The sequence below is a fragment of the Mandrillus leucophaeus genome, unplaced genomic scaffold, assembly GCF_000951045.1.
Source record: "Mandrillus leucophaeus isolate KB7577 unplaced genomic scaffold, Mleu.le_1.0 Scaffold339, whole genome shotgun sequence".
NCBI lineage: Eukaryota > Metazoa > Chordata > Mammalia > Primates > Cercopithecidae > Mandrillus > Mandrillus leucophaeus.
The window spans coordinates 2,145,291-2,156,767 of record NW_012103576.1 but is presented as its reverse complement, the minus strand read 5'-3'; positions in this window follow the sequence as shown (position 1 = coordinate 2,156,767).

Below are 11,477 nucleotides of genomic sequence, written 5' to 3'. Positions count from 1 at the left end.
TGGAAGTCTCACAATCTACCATCTGCAAGCTGGAGAACCAGGAAAGTCAGTGATGCAAGTCAGTCTGAGTCTGAAGGCCTGAGAACTAGGAGCACTGATGTCTGAGGACAGGAGAAGATGGATGTCCTAGATCAAACAGGAAGTAAATTCACACTTTCTTTGCCTTTTTGTTCTAGTCAGGCTTTCGATGGATTGGTGTAAAGTGATTGCTGAAAGTGATCTCTTTTCAGTCTATCAATTCAAATGTCAATCTCTTCTGGAAACATCATCATAAACACACCCAGAAATAATGTTTGACAAACTATCCGGGCATCCCTTAGCCCAATCAAGTTGATACACAAAATTAACCATCACATACCACAGTAAAAATATTCATATCCAAAGTACTGTTTTGAACAGAGGAGTAAAATGATTTGGTCTATATATTTTTAAATAAAAGATCATTTTACCTGCTCTGTTAAGAATGAACTGATAGGCAACAATAGAAGCAGGGCTCTCAATCAGAGGCTGTTTCAACATAAAATGGAAAGTTGTGGCTTAAATTAGAATGGTAGTGGTGGAGGTGGTGAGAAATGATCGTGTACTGGGAATATGCTGAACATAGAGACAGCAGTTTTTCCTAACAGATTAGATGTGGATGCGAGAGAAAAAGAAGAGTCAAGGATGACTTTAAGGTTTTGACTTGACCAAGTGGAAAAATAAAGTTGCCATCAACTGAAGAAGGGATATTTTTGAAGAGAAAGGTCAGGAGGTGTTTGTTTGCTTGTTTTTTGATGGACATGTCAAGTTTGAAATTTCTATTAGACATTTAAATGTATATGTTGATTAAATAAGGGATGAAGGGTTCTGGAACTTAGTGGAAAGGTCTGGGAAGGAGATACTAATTTGGAAGTTTTCAGCATGTAGATGATATTTAAAGCCATTAGACTTGATAAGATTATAAGCGATGGTTCTCCCATGCTATATAGGCTGTTCAGACTCTCACCTTGTGGAATCTCAGTTCTGATAGGGGAAACATAATTTCTTTGCTCTAAAAAACTCTCAATTTTTAGGAAGATATGGTCAACTGTTTCCTTGTCTGTGCAGAGAAACTGTTGGTACTCTGATGTGTTCCCAGCATGACAGAAAAGCCATTGTCTCCTTACTCTAAAGATCTCCCAATTTTATTAGGGAGACATTGCCCACCTACTCTAAGTAACCCCAGGGTTGAGGAGAAAGACATTGTTTCTCAGTAGGGAACCTCCACAAGTCTGATGAAGAAAGCATGGCCTCTGCTCCAGTCTCCCTAGGGCTTATACCTGCTGCCCCAAGAAGGAGACATATAAAGCACTAGCACAGCCCAGGCAGAAGCACCAGCTCACAGACCTAAAGTTAACAATGAAGAAATCCATACATGTTACAGCCCAAAGCTGAATACCAGCTAATGTCTATGTCTGGGAAGAGCAATTAGAGTTCATTGAGTTGCTGGTAACACTGCCATTCTCAAGGCTAATTATCCTTAATTGGAGTTGTCTACTTTGATAATAAGCATTTAGTTTCCTTCCATTCAATTTAACAATATTCCAGGCACTATGCTAGACACTTTGGGGAATACCATACTTTAAAGAGCTTGATGTTTAGGCATGGGATCAGCCTGATATGTAGATAACTCAAACTTAAAGAAGAAGGTAATGAGTGCAGTAGAGAATTATATGCTAGTGTTAGAGCAGAGATTAATTCTGTCTGGGGGTGGGGTGAGTTGGATGGAGGTGTATAGAGGAAACAATATTTGAGCTAGAATTTAGGAGAATGGAATAAAATTTCCACGGGTAGGAGAAAGGCATTCCAGGCAGAGGAAATATCAGCAAGTGATTGGAATCCTACAAATGCAGAGCATAAATAATTATCTATGTACTCACTTGTTTATTTCATTTATCCATTAATTTAGCAAATATTTATTGAGCACCCATTATGTCCCAGGCATCCTCCTAGGTGCTTAAGATATAACAGCAAACAAGGCAAATTCCCTGTACTCAGGGAGTTTACATTCTAGAAGACTCGGATGGATTATAAACAAATAAACAAACAAATATGTAATTTGTTAGGTAGCAATAAATGTTTTGAAGAAAGATAAAGCATAATAAGGGGTAAAGTGTGATGGGGGAGAGGTTCTGCCATTTTATACAGAGTGATCAGGGAAGTCATCTCTGCTAAGGTGCCAGTTGAATAGAGACTTGAATGTGATGAGGGATTGCATAAAATACATATCCAATGGAAGAACATTTTATTTAATAGATGGAGAAAATAGCAAGTGGAAATACTTTGTGGCAAGAGTATGTTTTCTATGTTCTAGGATCAAGACCTGAGCAACAAAAAGACTAAAATCACCATTTACCAAAATTGGGAAGCCTGAGATAGGGGCAGCCTTGGAATTTATGGAGGATCTGGAGTGTGGTTTGGAGTGTATTAGGTTTAACATGTTTATTAGATATCCAGGTGTAGGTATCCAACAGGCAATTGGATATATGAATCTGTAGTTTAGGGGAGATATCCAGTCTGGAGCTAAAAACTGGGGAGCTGATGGTACATCAATTATATTTAACACCATGAAACTGGATGACATCATAAAAGAGCGACTGAAGATGGAGTCATGGTCTAAGGACTGAGTGCCAAGGTACTCTAATATTAAGCATTTGGATCAATGATGAGAAGCCAATGAAAGAGATTTGAAATGTCATGAGTAGAGAGTTGGTCCAAAGTGAAAGCAAGAGGTAACGAGGCTCAGAATTACAGCCTGGCATTGGAGATGTAGAAATGGGCTAAGGATTGGGTATGGAAGGCACCAGGGTGGGGATGTGTAAAGGGGAGAGAAGGTCATGGGAGGCCTCCTGAGCATTATTTTGGCTCACAAGAACTTGGTAGATAATGCTGCCATTAGCTAATACAGGGAATAGCAGCAGGAAAGAACTAGCTTGAGCAGAGGAAATAAGAGGAGTTGGGGAAATGTTGAGTTCAGTTTGGGATATTTGAGTTTGAGACTTTTGTAAGGCATTCAAGAAGAGACATCAGACTGACATTTGTAAATGCAAGATCTCTAGAACATAAAAGCTGACATTGTTTCTTCAGCCACTAACCACTTTGTGTTTGTCACTCAATTTCGTAACATGGTGTCCACTGATGAGTGAGGGTTGGAGGAGAAAGATACTTAGTAAGGAGGAGATTCAAATTTCTGAATCTACTATGCCACACACTAGGTGTGAGACTTCGGGATAGTCATGCCATCTCTCTGAGCCTAGGTTTCCTTGTTGGTAAATGGAGATAATATTAATACTTCATGGGCTGTTTGGGGGATTAAATGAGATAATGCATGGAAAAAAATCTTGAGAGAAGTAAGTGCATACAAAATTTTGATTGGGTGAAACTATGAATAAAGCACTAGTTTGAGCACCTCCCAGGAGAACCAGGAAATTCCAGATGGGGAGGTGCAAGTCAGGCAAGGCATATCCGGGACATAAGTGGGAAGTGGGAGTAGAAAGGATCTTTCTGGAAGTTCCTGGCATTTCCCTAGAGACTCTAGAAGTTTAAGAGATGGCCTTCAGGAAGGGCTACTGGAAAGTTACCTGCTTGTCTGGGCTTCCTTGCACATGCATAGGGATGCCTCTCTATTGGACAGGCCTGCTCTTGGAATGTCTGTGCCAATTCCTCCAGGAGGGGAGCTGTCTCTGGGGACTAGGTGGGGCTCAGAAAAGGAATAAGAGGCCAGGAACTGAGAGCTTGTGGGCTGAGCAGATCTGAAGTGGGTTAGTCATTAGCTGGGCTGGGGCAGGTGGAGATACAGAAAAAGGGAAAGGATAAAAGGAGTATAACATCACAGCAATAATGTAAGAAACAGTGCATGTGTGTGTGATGGGGTGAAGAGGCTGAGTGACAGAGACTAGAAACAGAATGAGAAAGTAATCTGCACTACAGCAGTGCCTTTCAGAGTCTAGCAGAGGGCCTGACACTCAATTATTAGGCAGTGAGTATTTGTTGAATGAATGTATGAATGGAGCAGGGGGCAGGCTGGGAGAAGAGAGAGAGAGAGAGACAGACAGAGACAGAGACGGAGACAGAGAATAATATGACTGGTGGAAAAGTGGATCTATGACTGAAATCAATTTGACAAACATTATTGATCCCCTATCACCTGCCAGGTACTGAGAAAATAAGAGGTGGAAAGCACATCACTGAGTCACAAATAGTTTCAGGCCATAGCAGGCTGGCGACTGTGTAGAAAGCAATATGGAAAGCAGTCACTGTTCTCAGTTGTCTGAAGTGTCTGCGTGTCCACCAGAAAATCCTTACCCTGCCTGCTTCTGGGGTGATTTAGTGTCCCTGTGCCTACTGTATGTCAAACTCCAGGAAAATCAACAAGCATGTTTTAATATCAGTTATCAGTATGTTAAACTGGGAAGAAAACTCATTTGGAATGCCAAGAATTGTCACCTGATTTATGTCTTTTGATTCTTACCAGAATTCTGAAAGGTAGGCATCATGAATCATTCCCATTTTCGATATGACAGACCTGAGGCTCTTAAGAAGAATGGCTTGCTCAAGATCATAGCAGAGCCAGAATTCAAACCCAGTTCTCCTACTTATTGGCCAGTTCTCTGTTCTCTCATCCCTGGCTGCATTCACGAATCCTGTACACATCCAGCCCCAGTACTGCCTCCCAAAGACTGGATAAATGGAAACACACATATCTGAAGTCAGCATACGTTGAACAGAAGCATGTGCTGCACAGGAAGAGTCTTGGCTTTAATATAGATTTTTACATCAGGGACTCTAATATAAAAAGTCTCCCAGTGCAATTCGTTCATTCACTTATTACTCATTCACTCATTTAATCACATATATTCATATATACTTTGAACACAGGCTGATTTCATGCTATGTGTCCCAAATAGTTGTGAGTATAAATAGAAGCCTGAAATGGTGAGTTACATAGAGAAGTTCCCACTCTATTAAGTGATGGGAAAATTAAGGAGAACAATGATAATAGCTAACATTTATCACATGCTTACACTGTTCCAACTACTTCCCATGGTTTAACTTCTTATATCTTCAAAAATAACTGTATAAGGTATAGGTACCATTATTTTCTCCATTTTATGGTTGGAGAATGGAGACCCAGAGAAATTATACAGTTTGCCTAAGGTTACACAGCTAGTTAAGTGGCAGAGCCAGGATTTGAATCCAGCAAGTCTGGCTCCAGAGTTCCCAAAATGACAGTTCCAAGCTGGGATAAGTGCTATGTCTTCTATCCTCTCTTCTCAATCATCCTGACATTCCTCCTCTACTCAAAGGAGATCTCTCTCCCTTTTTGCATCATTCCTTTTGCCAGTCCATGCTTCTGTTTCTTCTGTTACCTTTGCCTGGAGTGACCCTCCACTGCTTTATCCTCCTATCCAAGTTTCTAAACTCATACCATGCTGAAAACATCACTTCCCATGTTGTCAACTTCTTCCTGAAGCTTCACATGAACCCACCTTATCAATGTGAAGTGAGCTCTTTCTCTTTCTCTGTAAAGTATGTAGCACTTACTATGTGCTGCTGCTATTTTTGCTTTTATATTATTACTTGTATACTTATATTTCCTTCCTCTCCCCACTGCCAACTAAACTGCAATTTCCTTAAGAGTTAGGACCATGTCTTGAGTCCTCAAAGTGTTTGGCATGGTGCTAAGGGGTTGTAGGTGCCTGTTTGTACGGAAGTGAATTATCTGATGCTTGGTTTCCCAGATATACATGAGCTTCATGCAATATGTCTTGGTGTATGGGTCTAAGTTACCTGCTTCCTAAAGGGACTTTTCACATCTTTGTTGCAAAGTTGTAGAGGTAGTGTGGAGCATGGGTGTGATGATGCCATAGAAGACAACAACGAATTTGTTTTTACCTTGGAAAATCTGTGAATGAGATTTTAATAGGCTGCAAGAGGACCTGGGGAAGAACAGCAGATAACACAAATGCAGTGACCTCAGTTGAAATCCCGTGGTGTCTAGTCTCCTTAGAATAGCCAATAATATTTCCAGAGGGAGAAGGGATGTTTGACTGGGACTGTCTAGTGCTTTTGTCATTTCATAACTATCTTGACATTAAAAAACAAATTTCACCTGAAATTCCCCAATAGAGCTGGGATGAGGCAGGATATATATAATGGTTTCCTTGGAAAATATTGGTTATGTAGAAGATAGGGAATTCTTGCTTCTGAACACTGGGAATAACCTTCCAGCAGATAGTTTCAAAAATGGGAGTGTGGGAGGTGAGAAACTTTCCTCCCAAGTCATCAAGGAAAGAAAAAAAAAAAATGCTGCTTCAGAAATCTGGGCACTATTTGAAGAAAGGAGCTATTTTCCCATGTTTGCCACCAAAAACTTTGCACTAGTCTAACCTAGACTTGAGGAACTACAGTTCTATCTGAATGCAGAATGTAGAGGAAAAGCTGCCTCTTCTTTGAACCAATGAAAAACTGCACATTGGTCATGTTCCAGGACTCTAAACCATGCTGCTTTCACCTTTTGCAGCTGATTAAATCAACTGCCCAGGGCCCACCTTGAGCCATTGTCTGCTGGGTTTCTACATCTTTGATGGAGGTAAATGCTTCTACATGAGTTTATCTCAGGCTCTAAAGAGCAAAGATTGGTGAGCAGAGACTAATCTCTTCAAATTCTCTCAACTACGTGAGGCTAAGTTATCTGGGGGATCTGGCTTCCAAAGGAGAAATTAGAACATAATAGGAACCTCTGTGGAAAACATTTGCAGTGACTGAAGGAAGCTAACGTAAAGGTTAAAAATTCCTTCCCGTTTCTCTTCCTTCTGCTATTTAACTCCCTGCAGCCTGTAGCCTCGCAAACTCGTGGACACCCAGTTTACTTATTTTTTTGTGATGGAGAGCTCATTAACATACACACGTGGTACATGTTGGAAAAGCTCTAGCTGTTTCTTGTTACCCTATGGAGCCACACAGAATAAGTTTAAACTTACTTCAAAATGACAACTTTTCAAATATTCAACATAGTTCTTATTGTCCTTCATCACCTAACACCCTGATTATTCAATATCCTCTAACAGATCTACCAAATCTCTACCCTTCTTTCTAATCTATCCTGCAAAAATGTAATCTCTATACAGGGCCCTTTATCCTGTTACTTGCTCCAGAGTCTAAAATGCATTCCATCAGGTCTATTGAGGTATATATAGTAAACTTTACCCATTTTTAGGTTTACAGTTCTGAGTTTCAGAAAACATACAGTCATTTAACCATCACCACATGAATATATGGAATATTCTCATCAACCCGTATCAACCCACGTCTCTACGTGCGCCTTTGTAGTCAGTCCCTCCATCCACCCTCACTCCCACAACCACTAATTTAATTTCTCTCCCTTTTCCTGAAAGTTAGATAACTGGACCTTGGAATATATAGTCTTTTGTGTCCTTCTTTCACATAGCACAATACTTTTGAGAGTCATTCATGTTGTGGCACGTTATCAGTAGTTTGCTCCTTTCATTGGTAGTATTGCTCCATTCTGTAAATGTACTACAACGTAATCATCCATTCCATAGTAGATAGAAATTTGGGTTTATCCTGCTTTGTTAGCTATTTTGAGTAAATCTGCTATAAGCATTTTCATATAAGTCTTTGTTGACATATGCTACTATTTCTTTTGGATAAATACATAGGGTTGAGGTGGCTGAATCATAAGTTATTTGTTTAAATTAGTAAGAAACTACTAAACTGTTTTCCAACAGGGCTATACTATTTTCCTTTGCCAACAGCAATGTATATACGTTTTAGTTGCTTTGCAACATCATCAGGTATTGTCAGGAATCTGCTTTGTTTTATTTTTAACATTCTAGAAAATGTGTATTGCTATTTTACTGTGGATTTAATATGAATTTTTCTAAAGAAAAATTATATTGGATATCTTGAAGTGTCTGAAACTTGTCAAGTTTTCTTTGGGTTGTTTGTTTTATTATTATTGAGCTGTGAGAGTTATTTATATATTCTGGATGCAAGTCCTTTATCAGACATGTGTTCTGAAACACATGTGTTTCTGTCTGCCTGTGGCTTGCCTGTTATTTCCTTAACAGTATCATTTGAATAGTAGAGGCTTGGAATGATAAATTCAAATTTATTAAATTTACTTTTGTTATCTGCATTTTTTGTGTCCTTTCTAGGAAATCTTTCCCTAATCCAGATCACATTAAATTTCTCCAGAAGTTTTATATGTTTTGGTTTAACATTTAGAACTATGATCCATTTGGAGTCAGTTTTTAAATATGGTATAGCGTATAAGTTAAAGCTCATTTTTAGCTTATGGTGGTCCTATTGTTCTAGCATTATTTGCTGAAAATACTATGGTTTCATCGTTACATATTTAGTCACCTTTGTAGAAAATTAGTCGATCATATGTATTTTGGTTCTCTTTCTAAACTCTATTTTGTTTCATTGATCTACCACTTTTTCTTGATATTGTAGCTTTACAGTAAGTCTTGGAAGCAAGCAATGTAAGTCTTCCAATGTTGTTATTTTTCAAAATTGTTTTGGCTATTTTAGACATTATAGCCCAATATAAAACAAGGCCTTTAAAAATTGAAAATCATTTTTAAGGATGATTTCAATCACCATTTTTCTATATAAATCTAAATAGATGACTGAAAATCATCATGAGACCTATTTTAAAAAAGGGTAATTATCTCCATCACTTCTCCATTTAACAGTCTAATTTGGCCTGTTCTTAAACCTGGAAAGGTTGAATGGAAACTCATAATGGCTTATCTCAGCCATTTTTGGTCCCACCCATTAAAGCCCATGTATTAATTTCATATTATTGCTGTAACAAATTACCATAAATTTAAGGGCTTTAAATACCCAACTCTATTATATTTCAACTCTGTAGATCAGAAATCTGACTCGGGTTATTATGTTAATATCAAGGTGTTGACAGAACTGTGTTTCTTTCTAGAATCTCCAGGGGAGAATTTGTTTTCTTGCCCTTTCCAGCCTCTAGAAGCTTCCCTCATTACTTGGTTTGTAACCCCTTTACATCTTAAAAGCTAGCAATGGCCAGTTGAGTCTTTCTTATGTCACATTGCTCTGATGCTGACTTTTCTTCTGCTTCCCTCTTCTACATTTAGGGGCTTTGTATATTTATTTGGGTTCACTGGATAATCCAGAATAATTGTCCTATTTTAAGATCACTGGAATATGAAATTTATATTCCATATGAAACATTAGTTCTCTTTAGCCATCTAATGTTTTCTATATATATACATTCATATAGAATATATTTATATATTATTAATTACATAAATATATTTTATGTAACATACTTATATGTTACATATATAATAATATGTATATTCATAGGTTCTGGGGGTTAGGACATGACATCTTTCTGAGACCATTATTTTGCCTACCACAGTCATGATATATTTTCTTTAATATATATTGCTAGATTCTGCTTGTTAATATTTCCTTAAGGCTTTCCACATTTTTGTTCCTGAGGGATATTTTTCTGTACTTTTCTTGACTTGTGATGTTCTTGTCCAGTTTTGATATCAGAGTAATGGTGATGTATTAATGCAATGTTCTGGATAATGTTTCTTAGGCTTATCTTTTCTGGAAGAGTTTGCTTGTAATTGATGTTATTTTTTCATTAAATGCGTGGAAGAATTTGCCACTGAAGACACATGTGACTGAAGTTTTCTTGTTGTTTCTGTTTGTTTATTTGTTTGGATGTTTCTAAATATGAATTTAATTTCTGTAGTAGATATAGGACAATTTAGGCTGTTGATTTTTTTCTTGAGTGAGCAATAGTAGTGCCTTTCAAGGAATTTGTCTATTTCGTTTAAGTGATCAAATTTGTTGGCATAAATTGTTCAAAATAGTCCTTTGCTATATTTTTTAATTTCTGTGAGATCTGTAGTAATGCCCTTTCTTTCTTTCTAACACTGGTAATTCGTGTCTTCTTTTCTTTCTTCTTGATCCATCTGGTTTGAGGTTCATAAGTTTTATTGTTCTTGTCTCAGAACCAGGCTTTGACTTCGTAAATTTTTATTGTTTTTCTGTTTTCTCTGCCATTGATTTGTAGTCTTTGTATTTTCGTACCTTCTTCCGGCTTTAGAATCTAATTTTGCTCTTTTTTCTAGTTTCTTAAACTAGAAGTTTGGATAACTGATTTAAAAGCTTTCTTATTTTCTGACATAAGCTTTTTCTGCTAAAAAATCTTTCTCCAAGCATGTTTTATGTGTGTCCCACATATTTTGATATGTGTTTTAATTTTCATTAAATTCAACATATTTTATGATTTCATTTGTAACAACTTCTTTGACCTATTTTTTTTTTAGAATAGTGTTGTTTACTTTCCATCTAATTATATATTTTCTGGAATATCAATTTCAAGTTTAACTCTGTTGTAGTCAGAAAATACTTTCTATGACTTCAATTATTTTAAATATATTGTGTCTCCTATGGCCCAGGAAATAGGCCATTTTTGTTGAAAGCACCATGTGCACCTGAAACCAATACATATTGTACTATTGGCTGGAGTGTTCTATAAATGTCAGTTATGTCAATTTTGTTGATAGTGTTGTATAGATCTTCTGTATTCTTATTTATTTTTGTCTACTTGTTCTATTATTAAATGAAAGAAAAATGTTGAAGTATCCAACTGTGATAGTGTATTCATCTTTGTTTCCTTTTAGTTCTAACAGTTTTTGCTTCATGTATTTTAAAATTCTATCGATAGGTACATACACATTTAAAATTATGATGTTTTCTTAACAAATTGAATTACATGTCATTATTCAATTTGTTAAGAAAACATCATAATATCTCTGGTGGTAATATTACTTATTCTGAAATGTTCTTGGTGTGATATGAATTAATATAACCATTCCATCTTTCTTTTGGTTAAGATTTACATGGTATATCTTATTTTTATTTTACTTTTCATCTATTGATGTTTCTTCTAAACAGCATATAGTTGAGTCTTGCTTTTACAGCCAATCTGACAAGATTGAAGTGTTCTGTGAGTCTTCAGATCATTTACATTTAGTGGAAATATTGATATTGATATTGTTACATTTACATCTATACCTTGATAGTTACTTTTTGTTCATCTGATCTTTTCTTTGTTGACTTTTTATTTTGTTATTTCTTTTGGAATAAATTGGGTAATTTTTATGATTCCAGTTTATCTCCTCTATTGACTTGTTTATGCCTTTTTTCAAAAATTTTGTTTATTGGCTTTATGATAGTTTACAATATACATCTTTATTTTATGTAAGCCCAACTTCAAATTATATTATGCAAATTCACGAGTAGTTTAAAAACCTTACACCAATGTTTACAATTTCTACTTCACATCTATTGTGCCATCGTTGCCATACATTTCGCTTATGCGTGTTACAAACCCCACCATACATTGTTACTATTTTTTATCTTGAAACTGT